Source organism: Pleurodeles waltl, chromosome 2_1 (assembly GCF_031143425.1).
Source record: "Pleurodeles waltl isolate 20211129_DDA chromosome 2_1, aPleWal1.hap1.20221129, whole genome shotgun sequence".
Taxonomy (NCBI): Eukaryota; Metazoa; Chordata; class Amphibia; order Caudata; family Salamandridae; genus Pleurodeles; species Pleurodeles waltl.
This window is the reverse complement of record NC_090438.1, coordinates 100,608,860-100,624,283: the sequence shown is the minus strand read 5'-3', so window position 1 is coordinate 100,624,283 and position 15,424 is coordinate 100,608,860.

Genomic DNA, 15,424 nt, shown 5'->3' with positions numbered 1-15,424 from the left:
ACAGGTTTGGTAGGTTTCCCTAGGTGGCGGCTGAGCTACAGGCCAAAATCTACAGGTAGGCACTTTGCAAGAAACACCTCTGTTTTCCTTCACCAATTTGGCTGTGTCCACGTTGCGCTTTGGGGCGTTTCCTGTCGCGGGCGCTAGGCCTACCCACACAAGTGAGGTATCATTTTTATCGGGAGACGTGGGGGAACGCTGGGTGGAAGGAAATTCGTGGCTCCTCTCAGATTCCAGAACTTTCTGCCACAGAAATTTGAGGAACATGTGTATTTTTAGCCAAATGTTGAGGTTTGCAAAGGATTCTGGGTAACAGAACCTGGTCCGAGCCACACAAGTCACCCCATCTTGGATTCCCCTAGGTCTCTAGTTTTCAGAAATGCACAGGTTTGGTATGTTTCCCTAGGTGGCGGCTGAGCTACAGGCCAAAATCTACAGGTAGGCCCTTTGCAAAAAACACCTCTGTTTTCCTTCACCAATTTGGCTGTGTCCACGTTGCGCTTTGGGGCGTTTCCTGTCGCGGGCGCTAGGCCTACCCACACAAGTGAGGTATCATTTTTATCGGGAGACGTGGGGGAATGCTGGGTGGAAGGAAATTCGTGGCTCCTCTCAGATTCCAGAACTTTCTGCCACAGAAATGTGAGGAACATGTGTTTTTTTTAGCCACATTTTGAGGTTTGCAAAGGATTCGGGGTAACAGAACCTGGTCCGAGCCACACAAGTCACCCCATCTTGGATTCCCCTAGGTCTCTAGTTTTCAGAAATGCACAGGTTTGGTAGATTTCCCTAGGTGGCGGCTGAGCTACAGGCCAAAATCTACAGGTAGGCACTTTGCAAAAAACACCTCTGTTTTCCTTTACCAATTTGGCTGTGTCCACGTTGCGCTTTGGGGCGTTTCCTGTCGCCGGCGCTAGGCCTACCCACACAAGTGAGGTATCATTTTTATCGGGAGACGTGGGGGAACGCTGGGTGGAAGGAAATTCGTGGCTCCTCTCAGATTCCAGAACTTTCTGCCACAGAAATGTGAGGAACATGTGTATTTTTAGCCAAATTTTGAGGTTTGCAAAGGATTCTGGGTAACAGAACCTGGTCCGAGCCACACAAGTCACCCCATCTTGGATTCCCCTAGGTCTCTAGTTTTCAGAAATACACAGGTTTGGTAGGTTTCCCTAGGTGGCGGCTGAGCTACAGGCCAAAATCTACAGGTAGGCACTTTGCAAAAAACACCTCTGTTTTCGTTCCCCAATTTGGCTGTGTCCACGTTGCGCTTTGGGGCGTTTCCTGTCGCGGGCGCTAGGCCTACCCACACAAGTGAGGTATCATTTTTATCGGGAGACGTGGGGGAACGCTGGGTGGAAGGAAATTCGTGGCTCCTCTCAGATTCCAGAACTTTCTGCCACAGAAATTTGAGGAACATGTGTATTTTTAGCCAAATTTTGAGGTTTGCAAAGGATTCTGGGTAACAGAACCTGGTCCGAGCCACACAAGTCACCCCATCTTGGATTCCCCTAGGTCTCTAGTTTTCAGAAATGCACAGGTTTGGTAGATTTCTCTAGGTGGCGGCTGAGCTACAGGCCAAAATCTACAGGTTGGCACTTTGCAAAAAACACCTCTGTTTTCCTTCACCAATTTGGCTGTGTCCACGTTGCGCTTTGGGGTGTTTCCTGTCACGGGCGCTAGGCCTACCCACACAAGTGAGGTATCATTTTTATCGGGAGACGTGGGGGAACGCTGGGTGGAAGGAAATTCGTGGCTCCTCTCAGATTCCAGAACTTTCTGCCACAGAAATGTGAGGAACATGTGTTTTTTTAGCCAAATCTTGAGGTTTGCAAAGGATTCTGGGTAACAGAACCTGGTCCGAGCCACACAAGTCACCCCATCTTGGATTCCCCTAGGTCTCTAGTTTTCAGAAATGCACAGGTTTGGTAGGTTTCCCTAGGTGGCGGCTGAGCTACAGGCCAAAATCTACAGGTAGGCACTTTGCAAAAAACACCTCTGTTTTCCTTCACCAATTTGGCTGTGTCCACGTTGCGCTTTGGGGCGTTTCCTGTCGCGGGCGCTAGGCCTACCCACACAAGTGAGGTATCATTTTTATCGGGAGACGTGGGGGAACGCTGGGTGGAAGGAAATTCGTGGCTCCTCTCAGATTCCAGAACTTTCTGCCACAGAAATGTGAGGAACATGTGTATTTTTAGCCAAATTTTGAGGTTTGCAAAGGATTCTGGGTAACAGAACCTGGTCTGAGCCACACAAGTCACCCCATCTTGGATTCCCCTAGGTCTCTAGTTTTCAGAAATGCACAGGTTTGGTAGGTTTCCCTAGGTGGCGGCTGAGCTACAGGCCAAAATCTACAGGTAGGCACTTTGCAAGAAACACCTCTGTTTTCCTTCACCAATTTGGCTGTGTCCACGTTGCGCTTTGGGGCGTTTCCTGTCGCGGGCGCTAGGCCTACCCACACAAGTGAGGTATCATTTTTATCGGGAGACGTGGGGGAACGCTGGGTGGAAGGAAATTCGTGGCTCCTCTCAGATTCCAGAACTTTCTGCCACAGAAATGTGAGGAACATGTGTATTTTTAGCCAAATTTTGAGGTTTGCAAAGGATTCTGGGTAACAGAACCTGGTCCGAGCCACACAAGTCACCCCATCTTGGATTTCCCTAGGTCTCTAGTTTTCAGAAATGCACAGGTTTGGTAGGTTTCCCTAGGTGGCGGCTGAGCTACAGGCCAAAATCTACAGGTAGGCACTTTGCAAAAAACACCTCTGTTTTCCTTCACCAATTTGGCTGTGTCCACGTTGTGCTTTGGGGCGTTTCCTGTCGCGGGCGCTAGACCTACCCACACAAGTGAGGTATCATTTTTATCGGGAGACGTGGGGGAACGCTGGGTGGAAGGAAATTCGTGGCTCCTCTCAGATTCCAGAACTTTCTGCCACAGAAATGTGAGGAACATGTGTATTTTTAGCCAAATTTTGAGGTTTGCAAAGGATTCTGGGTAACAGAACCTGGTCCGAGCCACACAAGTCACCCCATCTTGGATTTCCCTAGGTCTCTAGATTTCAGAAATGCACAGGTTTGGTAGGTTTCCCTAGGTGGCGGCTGATCTACAGGCCAAAATCTACAGGTAGGCACTTTGCAAGAAACACCTCTGTTTTCCTTCACCAATTTGGCTGTGTCCACGTTGCGCTTTGGGGCGTTTCCTGTCGCGGGCGCTAGGCCTACCCACACAAGTGAGGTATCATTTTTATCGGGAGACGTGGGGGAACGCTGGGTGGAAGGAAATTCGTGGCTCCTCTCAGATTCCAGAACTTTCTGCCACAGAAATGTGAGGAACATGTGTTTTTTTTAGCCAAATTTTGAGGTTTGCAAAGGATTCTGGGTAACAGAACCTGGTCCGAGCCACACAAGTCACCCCATCTTGGATTCCCCTAGGTCTCTAGTTTTCAGAAATGCACAGGTTTGGTAGGTTTCCCTAGGTGGCGGCTGAGCTACAGGCCAAAATCTACAGGTAGGCACTTTGCAAAAAACACCTCTGTTTTCCTTTACCAATTTGGCTGTGTCCACGTTGCGCTTTGGGGCGTTTCCTGTCGCCGGCGCTAGGCCTACCCACACAAGTGAGGTATCATTTTTATCGGGAGACGTGGGGGAACGCTGGGTGGAAGGAAATTCGTGTCTCCTCTCAGATTCCAGAACTTTCTGCCACAGAAATGTGAGGAACATGTGTATTTTTAGCCAAATTTTGAGGTTTGCAAAGGATTCTGGGTAACAGAACCTGGTCCGAGCCACACAAGTCACCCCATCTTGGATTCCCCTAGGTCTCTAGTTTTCAGAAATGCACAGGTTTGGTAGGTTTCCCTAGGTGGCGGCTGAGCTACAGGCCAAAATCTACAGGTAGGCACTTTGCAAAAAACACCTCTGTTTTCGTTCCCCAATTTGGCTGTGTCCACGTTGCGCTTTGGGGTGTTTCCTGTCGTGGGCGCTAGGCCTACCCACACAAGTGAGGTATCATTTTTATCGGGAGACGTGGGGGAACGCTGGGTGGAAGGAAATTCGTGGCTCCTCTCAGATTCCAGAACTTTCTGCCACAGAAATTTGAGGAACATGTGTATTTTTAGCCAAATTTTGAGGTTTGCAAAGGATTCTGGGTAACAGAACCTGGTCCGAGCCACACAAGTCACCCCATCTTGGATTCCCCTAGGTCTCTAGTTTTCAGAAATGCACAGGTTTGGTAGGTTTCCCTAGGTGGCGGCTGAGCTACAGGCCAAAATCTACAGGTAGGCACTTTGCAAAAAACACCTCTGTTTTCCTTCACCAATTTGGCTGTGTCCACGTTGCGCTTTGGGGCGTTTCCTGTCACGGGCGCTAGGCCTACCCACACAAGTGAGGTATCATTTTTATCGGGAGACGTGGGGGAACGCTGGGTGGAAGGAAATTCGTGGCTCCTCTCAGATTCCAGAACTTTCTGCCACAGAAATGTGAGGAACATGTGTTTTTTTAGACAAATCTTGAGGTTTGCAAAGGATTCTGGGTAACAGAACCTGGTCCGAGCCACACAAGTCACTCCATCTTGGATTCCCCTAGGTCTCTAGTTTTCAGAAATGCACCGGTTTGGTAGGTTTCCCTAGGTGGCGGCTGAGCTACAGGCCAAAATCTACAGGTAGGCACTTTGCAAAAAACACCTCTGTTTTCCTTCACCAATTTGGCTGTGTCCACGTTGCGCTTTGGGGCGTTTCCTGTCGCGGGCGCTAGGCCTACCCACACAAGTGAGGTATCATTTTTATCGGGAGACGTGGGGGAACGCTGGGTGGAAGGAAATTCGTGGCTCCTCTCAGATTCCAGAACTTTCTGCCACAGAAATGTGAGGAACATGTGTATTTTTAGCCAAATTTTGAGGTTTGCAAAGGATTCTGGGTAACAGAACCTGGTCCGAGCCACACAAGTCACCCCATCTTGGATTCCCCTAGGTCTCTAGTTTTCAGAAATGCACAGGTTTGGTAGGTTTCCCTTGGTGGCGGCTGAGCTACAGGCCAAAATCTACAGGTAGGCACTTTGCAAGAAACACCTCTGTTTTCCTTCACCAATTTGGCTGTGTCCACGTTGCGCTTTGGGGCGTTTCCTGTCGCGGGCGCTAGGCCTACCCACACAAGTGAGGTATCATTTTTATCGGGAGACGTGGGGGAACGCTGGGTGGAAGGAAATTCGTGGCTCCTCTCAGATTCCAGAACTTTCTGCCACAGAAATGTGAGGAACATGTGTATTTTTAGCCAAATTTTGAGGTTTGCAAAGGATTCTGGGTAACAGAACCTGGTCCGAGCCACACAAGTCACCCCATCTTGGATTTCCCTAGGTCTCTAGTTTTCAGAAATGCACAGGTTTGGTAGGTTTCCCTAGGTGGCGGCTGAGCTACAGGCCAAAATCTACAGGTAGGCACTTTGCAAAAAACACCTCTGTTTTCCTTCACCAATTTGGCTGTGTCCACGTTGTGCTTTGGGGCGTTTCCTGTCGCGGGCGCTAGACCTACCCACACAAGTGAGGTATCATTTTTATCGGGAGACGTGGGGGAACGCTGGGTGGAAGGAAATTCGTGGCTCCTCTCAGATTCCAGAACTTTCTGCCACAGAAATGTGAGGAACATGTGTATTTTTAGCCAAATTTTGAGGTTTGCAAAGGATTCTGGGTAACAGAACCTGGTCCGAGCCACACAAGTCACCCCATCTTGGATTCCCCTAGGTCTCTAGTTTTCAGAAATGCACAGGTTTGGTAGGTTTCCCTAGGTGGCGGCTGAGCTACAGGCCAAAATCTACAGGTAGGCACTTTGCAAGAAACACCTCTGTTTTCCTTCACCAATTTGGCTGTGTCCACGTTGCGCTTTGGGGCGTTTCCTGTCGCGGGCGCTAGGCCTACCCACACAAGTGAGGTATCATTTTTATCGGGAGACGTGGGGGAACGCTGGGTGGAAGGAAATTCGTGGCTCCTCTCAGATTCCAGAACTTTCTGCCACAGAAATATGAGGAACATGTGTATTTTTAGCCAAATTTTGAGGTTTGCAAAGGATTCTGGGTAACAGAACCTGGTCCGAGCCACACAAGTCACCCCATCTTGGATTCCCCTAGGTCTCTAGTTTTCAGAAATGCACAGGTTTGGTAGGTTTCCCTAGGTGGCGGCTGAGCTACAGGCCAAAATCTACAGGTAGGCACTTTGCAAAAAACACCTCTGTTTTCCTTCACCAATTTGGCTGTGTCCACGTTGCGCTTTGGGGCGTTTCCTGTCGCGGGCGCTAGGCCTACCCACACAAGTGAGGTATCATTTTTATCGGGAGACGTGGTGGAACGCTGGGTGGAAGGAAGTTCGTGGCTCCTCTCAGATTCCAGAACTTTCTGCCACAGAAATGTGAGGAACATGTGTTTTTTTAGCCAAATTTTGAAGTTTGCAAAGGATTCTGGGTAACAGAACCTGGTCCGAGCCACACAAGTCACCCCATCTTGGATTCCCCTAGGTCTCTAGTTTTCAGAAATGCACAGGTTTGGTAGGTTTCCCTAGGTGGCGGCTGAGCTACAGGCCAAAATCTACAGGTAGGCACTTTGCAAAAAACACCTCTGTTTTCCTTCACCAATTTGGCTGTGTCCACGTTGCGCTTTGGGGCGTTTCCTGTCGCGGGCGCTAGGCCTACCCACACAAGTGAGGTATCATTTTTATCGGGAGACGTGGGGGAACGCTGGGTGGAAGGAAATTCGTGGCTCCTCTCAGATTCCAGAACTTTCTGCCACAGAAATGTGAGGAACATGTGTATTTTTAGCCAAATTTTGAGGTTTGCAAAGGATTCTGGGTAACAGAACCTGGTCCGAGCCACACAAGTCACCCCATCTTGGATTCCCCTAGGTCTCTAGTTTTCAGAAATGCACAGGTTTGGTAGGTTTCCCTAGGTGGCGGCTGAGCTACAGGCCAAAATCTACAGGTAGGCACTTTGCAAGAAACACCTCTGTTTTCCTTCACCAATTTGGCTGTGTCCACGTTGCGCTTTGGGGCGTTTCCTGTCGCGGGCGCTAGGCCTACCCACACAAGTGAGGTATCATTTTTATCGGGAGACGTGGGGGAACGCTGGGTGGAAGGAAATTCGTGGCTCCTCTCAGATTCCAGAACTTTCTGCCACAGAAATGTGAGGAACATGTGTTTTTTTTAGCCACATTTTGAGGTTTGCAAAGGATTCTGGGTAACAGAACCTGGTCCGAGCCACACAAGTCACCCCATCTTGGATTCCCCTAGGTCTCTAGTTTTCAGAAATGCACAGGTTTGGTAGGTTTCCCTAGGTGGCGGCTGAGCTACAGGCCAAAATCTACAGGTAGGCACTTTGCAAAAAACACCTCTGTTTTCGTTCCCCAATTTGGCTGTGTCCACGTTGCGCTTTGGGGCGTTTCCTGTCGCGGGCGCTAGGCCTACCCACACAAGTGAGGTATCATTTTTATCGGGAGACGTGGGGGAACGCTGGGTGGAAGGAAATTCGTGGCTCCTCTCAGATTCCAGAACTTTCTGCCACAGAAATTTGAGGAACATGTGTATTTTTTGCCAAATTTTGAGGTTTGCAAAGGATTCTGGGTAACAGAACCTGGTCCGAACCACACAAGTCACCCCATCTTGGATTCCCCTAGGTCTCTAGTTTTCAGAAATGCACAGGTTTGGTAGGTTTCCCTAGGTGGCGGCTGAGCTACAGGCCAAAATCTACAGGTAGGCACTTTGCAAAAAACACCTCTGTTTTCCTTCACCAATTTGGCTGTGTCCACGTTGCGCTTTGGGGCGTTTCATGTCGCGGGCGCTAGGCCTACCCACACAAGTGAGGTATCATTTTTATCGGGAGACGTGGTGGAACGCTGGGTGGAAGGAAATTCGTGGCTCCTCTCAGATTCCAGAACTTTCTGCCACAGAAATGTGAGGAACATGTGTTTTTTTAGCCAAATTTTGAAGTTTGCAAAGGATTCTGGGTAACAGAACCTGGTCCGAGCCACACAAGTCACCCCATCTTGGATTCCCCTAGGTCTCTAGTTTTCAGAAATGCACAGGTTTGGTAGGTTTCCCTAGGTGGCGGCTGAGCTACAGGCCAAAATCTACAGGTAGGCACTTTGCAAAAAACACCTCTGTTTTCCTTCACCAATTTGGCTGTGTCCACGTTGCGCTTTGGGGCGTTTCCTGTCGCCGGCGCTAGGCCTACCCACACAAGTGAGGTATCATTTTTATCGGGAGACGTGGGGGAACGCTGGGTGGAAGGAAATTCGTGGCTCCTCTCAGATTCCAGAACTTTCTGCCACAGAAATGTGAGGAACATGTGTATTTTTAGCCAAATTTTGAGGTTTGCAAAGGATTCTGGGTAACAGAACCTGGTCCGAGCCACACAAGTCACCCCATCTTGGATTCCCCTAGGTCTCTAGTTTTCAGAAATGCACAGGTTTGGTAGGTTTCCCTAGGTGGCGGCTGAGCTACAGGCCAAAATCTACAGGTAGGCACTTTGCAAGAAACACCTCTGTTTTCCTTCACCAATTTGGCTGTGTCCACGTTGCGCTTTGGGGCGTTTCCTGTCGCGGGCGCTAGGCCTACCCACACAAGTGAGGTATCATTTTTATCGGGAGACGTGGGGGAACGCTGGGTGGAAGGAAATTCGTGGCTCCTCTCAGATTCCAGAACTTTCTGCCACAGAAATGTGAGGAACATGTGTTTTTTTTAGCCACATTTTGAGGTTTGCAAAGGATTCTGGGTAACAGAACCTGGTCCGAGCCACACAAGTCACCCCATCTTGGATTCCCCTAGGTCTCTAGTTTTCAGAAATGCACAGGTTTGGTAGGTTTCCCTAGGTGGCGGCTGAGCTACAGGCCAAAATCTACAGGTAGGCACTTTGCAAAAAACACCTCTGTTTTCCTTCACCAATTTGGCTGTGTCCACGTTGCGCTTTGGGGCGTTTCCTGTCGCCGGCGCTAGGCCTACCCACACAAGTGAGGTATCATTTTTATCGGGAGACGTGGGGGAACGCTGGGTGGAAGGAAATTCGTGGCTCCTCTCAGATTCCAGAACTTTCTGCCACAGAAATGTGAGGAACATGTGTATTTTTAGCCAAATTTTGAGGTTTGCAAAGGATTCTGGGTAACAGAACCTGGTCCGAGCCACACAAGTCACCCCATCGTGGATTCCCCTAGGTCTCTAGTTTTCAGAAATGCACAGGTTTGGTAGGTTTCCCTAGGTGGCGGGTGAGCTACAGGCCAAAATCTACAGGTAGGCACTTTGCAAAAAACACCTCTGTTTTCCTTCACCAATTTGGCTGTGTCCACGTTGCGCTTTGGGGCATTTCCTGTCGCGGGCGCTAGGCCTACCCACACAAGTGAGGTATCATTTTTATCGGGAGACGTGGGGGAACGCTGGGTGGAAGGAAATTCGTGGCTCCTCTCAGATTCCAGAACTTTCTGCCACAGAAATGTGAGGAACGTGTTTTTTTTGCCAAATTTTGAGGTTTGCAAAGGATTCTGGGTAACAGAACCTGGTCCGAGCCACACAAGTCACCCCATCTTGGATTCCCCTAGGTCTCTAGTTTTCAGAAATGCACAGGTTTGGTAGGTTTCCCTAGGTGGCGGCTGAGCTACAGGCCAAAATCTACAGGTAGGCACTTTGCAAAAAACACCTCTGTTTTCGTTCCCCAATTTGGCTGTGTCCACGTTGCGCTTTGGGGCGTTTCCTGTCGCGGGCGCTAGGCCTACCCACACAAGTGAGGTATCATTTTTATCGGGAGACGTGGGGGAACGCTGGGTGGAAGGAAATTCGTGGCTCCTCTCAGATTCCAGAACTTTCTGCCACAGAAATTTGAGGAACATGTGTATTTTTAGCCAAATTTTGAGGTTTGCAAAGGATTCTGGGTAACAGAACCTGGTCCGAACCACACAAGTCACTCCATCTTGGATTCCCCTAGGTCTCTAGTTTTCAGAAATGCACAGGTTTGGTAGGTTTCCCTAGGTGGCGGCTGAGCTACAGGCCAAAATCTACAGGTTGGCACTTTGCAAAAAACACCTCTGTTTTCCTTCACCAATTTGGCTGTGTCCACGTTGCGCTTTGGGGCGTTTCCTGTCACGGGCGCTAGGCCTACCCACACAAGTGAGGTATCATTTTTATCGGGAGACGTGGGGGAACGCTGGGTGGAAGGAAATTCGTGGCTCCTCTCAGATTCCAGAACTTTCTGCCACAGAAATGTGAGGAACATGTGTTTTTTTAGCCAAATCTTGAGGTTTGCAAAGGATTCTGGGTAACAGAACCTGGTCCGAGCCACACAAGTCACCCCATCTTGGATTCCCCTAGGTCTCTAGTTTTCAGAAATGCACAGGTTTGGTAAGTTTCCCTAGGTGGCGGCTGAGCTACAGGCCAAAATCTACAGGTAGGCACTTTGCAAAAAACACCTCTGTTTTCCTTCACCAATTTGGCTGTGTCCACGTTGCGCTTTGGGGCGTTTCCTGTCGCGGGCGCTAGGCCTACCCACACAAGTGAGGTATCATTTTTATCGGGAGACGTGGGGGAACGCTGGGTGGAAGGAAATTCGTGGCTCCTCTCAGATTCCAGAACTTTCTGCCACAGAAATGTGAGGAACATGTGTATTTTTAGCCAAATTTTGAGGTTTGCAAAGGATTCTGGGTAACAGAACCTGGTCCGAGCCACACAAGTCACCCCATCTTGGATTCCCCTAGGTCTCTAGTTTTCAGAAATGCACAGGTTTGGTAGGTTTCCCTAGGTGGCGGCTGAGCTACAGGCCAAAATCTACAGGTAGGCACTTTGCAAGAAACACCTCTGTTTTCCTTCACCAATTTGGCTGTGTCCACGTTGCGCTTTGGGGCGTTTCCTGTCGCGGGCGCTAGGCCTACCCACACAAGTGAGGTATCATTTTTATCGGGAGACGTGGGGGAACGCTGGGTGGAAGGAAATTCGTGGCTCCTCTCAGATTCCAGAACTTTCTGCCACAGAAATGTGAGGAACATGTGTATTTTTAGCCAAATTTTGAGGTTTGCAAAGGATTCTGGGTAACAGAACCTGGTCCGAGCCACACAAGTCACCCCATCTTGGATTTCCCTAGGTCTCTAGTTTTCAGAAATGCACAGGTTTGGTAGGTTTCCCTAGGTGGCGGCTGAGCTACAGGCCAAAATCTACAGGTAGGCACTTTGCAAAAAACACCTCTGTTTTCCTTCACCAATTTGGCTGTGTCCACGTTGTGCTTTGGGGCGTTTCCTGTCGCGGGCGCTAGGCCTACCCACACAAATGAGGTATCATTTTTATCGGGAGACGTGGGGGAACGCTGGGTGGAAGGAAATTCGTGGCTCCTCTCAGATTCCAGAACTTTCTGCCACAGAAATGTGAGGAACATGTGTATTTTTAGCCAAATTTTGAGGTTTGCAAAGGATTCTGGGTAACAGAACCTGGTCCGAGCCACACAAGTCACCCCATCTTGGATTCCCCTAGGTCTCTAGTTTTCAGAAATGCACAGGTTTGGTAGGTTTCCCTAGGTGGCGGCTGAGCTACAGGCCAAAATCTACAGGTAGGCACTTTGCAAAAAACACCTCTGTTTTCCTTCACCAATTTGGCTGTGTCCACGTTGCGCTTTGGGGCGTTTCCTGTCGCGGACGCTAGGCCTACCCACACAAGTGAGGTATCATTTTTATCGGGAGACGTGGGGGAACGCTGGGTGGAAGGAAATTCGTGGCTCCTCTCAGATTCCAGAACTTTCTGCCACAGAAATGTGAGGAACATGTGTATTTTTAGCCAAATTTTGAGGTTTGCAAAGGATTCTGGGTAACAGAACCTGGTCCGAGCCACACAAGTCACCCCATCTTGGATTCCCCTAGGTCTCTAGTTTTCAGAAATGCACAGGTTTGGTAGGTTTCCCTAGGTGGCGGCTGAGCTACAGGCCAAAATCTACAGGTAGGCACTTTGCAAGAAACACCTCTGTTTTCCTTCACCAATTTGGCTGTGTCCACGTTGCGCTTTGGGGCGTTTCCTGTCGCGGGCGCTAGGCCTACCCACACAAGTGAGGTATCATTTTTATCGGGAGATGTGGGGGAACGATGGGTGGAAGGAAATTCGTGGCTCCTCTCAGATTCCAGAACTTTCTGCCACAGAAATGTGAGGAACATGTGTATTTTTAGCCAAATGTTGAGGTTTGCAAAGGATTCTGGGTAACAGAACCTGGTCCGAGCCACACAAGTCACCCCATCTTGGATTCCCCTAGGTCTCTAGTTTTCAGAAATGCACAGGTTTGGTAGGTTTCCCTAGGTGGCGGCTGAGCTACAGGCCAAAATCTACAGGTAGGCACTTTGCAAAAAACACCTCTGTTTTCCTTCACCAATTTGGCTGTGTCCACGTTGCGCTTTGGGGCGTTTCCTGTCGCGGGCGCTAGGCCTACCCACACAAGTGAGGTATCATTTTTATCGGGAGACGTGGGGGAACGCTGGGTGGAAGGAAATTCGTGGCTCCTCTCAGATTCCAGAACTTTCTGCCACAGAAATGTGAGGAACATGTGTATTTTTAGCCAAATTTTGAGGTTTGCAAAGGATTCTGGGTAACAGAACCTGGTCCGAGCCACACAAGTCACCCCATCTTGGATTTCCCTAGGTCTCTAGTTTTCAGAAATGCACAGGTTTGGTAGGTTTCCCTAGGTGGCGGCTGAGCTACAGGCCAAAATCTACAGGTAGGCACTTTGCAAAAAACACCTCTGTTTTCCTTCACCAATTTGGCTGTGTCCACGTTGCGCTTTGGGGCGTTTCCTGTCGCGGGCGCTAGGCCTACCCACACAAGTGAGGTATCATTTTTATCGGGAGACGTGGGGGAACGCTGGGTGGAAGGAAATTCGTGGCTCCTCTCAGATTCCAGAACTTTCTGCCACAGAAATGTGAGGAACATGTGTATTTTTAGCCAAATTTTGAGGTTTGCAAAGGATTCTGGGTAACAGAACCTGGTCCGAGCCACACAAGTCACCCCATCTTGGATTCCCCTAGGTCTCTAGTTTTCAGAAATGCACAGGTTTGGTAGGTTTCCCTAGGTGGCGGCTGAGCTACAGGCCAAAATCTACAGGTAGGCACTTTGCAAAAAACACCTCTGTTTTCCTTCACCAATTTGGCTGTGTCCACGTTGCGCTTTGGGGCGTTTCCTGTCGCGGGCGCTAGGCCTACCCACACAAGTGAGGTATCATTTTTATCGGGAGACGTTGGGGAACGCTGGGTGGAAGGAAATTCGTGGCTCCTCTCAGATTCCAGAACTTTCTGCCACAGAAATGTGAGGAACATGTGTATTTTTAGCCAAATTTTGAGGTTTGCAAAGGATTCTGGGTAACAGAACCTGGTCCGAGCCACACAAGTCACCCCATCTTGGATTCCCCTAGGTCTCTAGTTTTCAGAAATGCACAGGTTTGGTAGGTTTCCCTAGGTGGCGGCTGAGCTACAGGCCAAAATCTACAGGTAGGCACTTTGCAAGAAACACCTCTGTTTTCCTTCACCAATTTGGCTGTGTCCACGTTGCGCTTTGGGGCGTTTCCTGTCGCGGGCGCTAGGCCTACCCACACAAGTGAGGTATCATTTTTATCGGGAGACGTGGGGGAACGCTGGGTGGAAGGAAATTCGTGGCTCCTCTCAGATTCCAGAACTTTCTGCCACAGAAATGTGAGGAACATGTGTATTTTTAGCCAAATTTTGAGGTTTGCAAAGGATTCTGGGTAACAGAACCTGGTCCGAGCCACACAAGTCACCCCATCTTGGATTCCCCTAGGTCTCTAGTTTTCAGAAATGCACAGGTTTGGTAGGTTTCCCTAGGTGGCGGCTGAGCTACAGGCCAAAATCTACAGGTAGGCACTTTGCAAAAAACACCTCTGTTTTCCTTCACCAATTTGGCTGTGTCCACGTTGCGCTTTGGGGCGTTTCCTGTCGCGGGCGCTAGGCCTACCCACACAAGTGAGGTATCATTTTTATCGGGAGACGTTGGGGAACGCTGGGTGGAAGGAAATTCGTGGCTCCTCTCAGATTCCAGAACTTTCTGCCACAGAAATGTGAGGAACATGTGTATTTTTAGCCAAATTTTGAGGTTTGCAAAGGATTCTGGGTAACAGAACCTGGTCCGAGCCACACAAGTCACCCCATCTTGGATTCCCCTAGGTCTCTAGTTTTCAGAAATGCACAGGTTTGGTAGGTTTCCCTAGGTGGCGGCTGAGCTACAGGCCAAAATCTACAGGTAGGCACTTTGCAAGAAACACCTCTGTTTTCCTTCACCAATTTGGCTGTGTCCACGTTGCGCTTTGGGGCGTTTCCTGTCGCGGGCGCTAGGCCTACCCACACAAGTGAGGTATCATTTTTATCGGGAGATGTGGGGGAACGCTGGGTGGAAGGAAATTCGTGGCTCCTCTCAGATTCCAGAACTTTCTGCCACAGAAATGTGAGGAACATGTGTATTTTTAGCCAAATGTTGAGGTTTGCAAAGGATTCTGGGTAACAGAACCTGGTCCGAGCCACACAAGTCACCCCATCTTGGATTCCCCTAGGTCTCTAGTTTTCAGAAATGCACAGGTTTGGTAGGTTTCCCTAGGTGGCGGCTGAGCTACAGGCCAAAATCTACAGGTAGGCACTTTGCAAAAAACACCTCTGTTTTCCTTCACCAATTTGGCTGTGTCCACGTTGCGCTTTGGGGCGTTTCCTGTCGCGGGCGCTAGGCCTACCCACACAAGTGAGGTATCATTTTTATCGGGAGACGTGGGGGAACGCTGGGTGGAAGGAAATTCGTGGCTCCTCTCAGATTCCAGAACTTTCTGCCACAGAAATGTGAGGAACATGTGTTTTTTTTAGCCACATTTTGAGGTTTGCAAAGGATTCTGGGTAACAGAACCTGGTCCGAGCCACACAAGTCACCCCATCTTGGATTCCCCTAGGTCTCTAGTTGTCAGAAATGCACAGGTTTGGTAGGTTTCCCTAGGTGGCGGCTGAGCTACAGGCCAAAATCTACAGGTAGGCACTTTGCAAAAAACACCTCTGTTTTCCTTCACCAATTTGGCTGTGTCCACGTTGCGCTTTGGGGCGTTTCCTGTCGCCGGCGCGAGGCCTACCCACACAAGTGAGGTATCATTTTTATCGGGAGACGTGGGGGAACGCTGGGTGGAAGGAATTTCATGGCTCCTCTCAGATTCCAAAACTTTCTGCCACAGAAATGTGAGGAACATGTGTATTTTTAGCCAAATTTTGAGGTTTGCAAAGGATTCTGGGTAACAGAACCTGGTCCGAGCCACACAAGTCACCCCATCTTGGATTCCCCTAGGTCTCTAGTTTTCAGAAATGCACAGGTTTGGTAGGTTTCCCTAGGTGGCGGCTGAGCTACAGGCCAAAATCTACAGGTAGGCACTTTGCAAAAAACACCTCTGTTTTCCTTCACCAATTTGG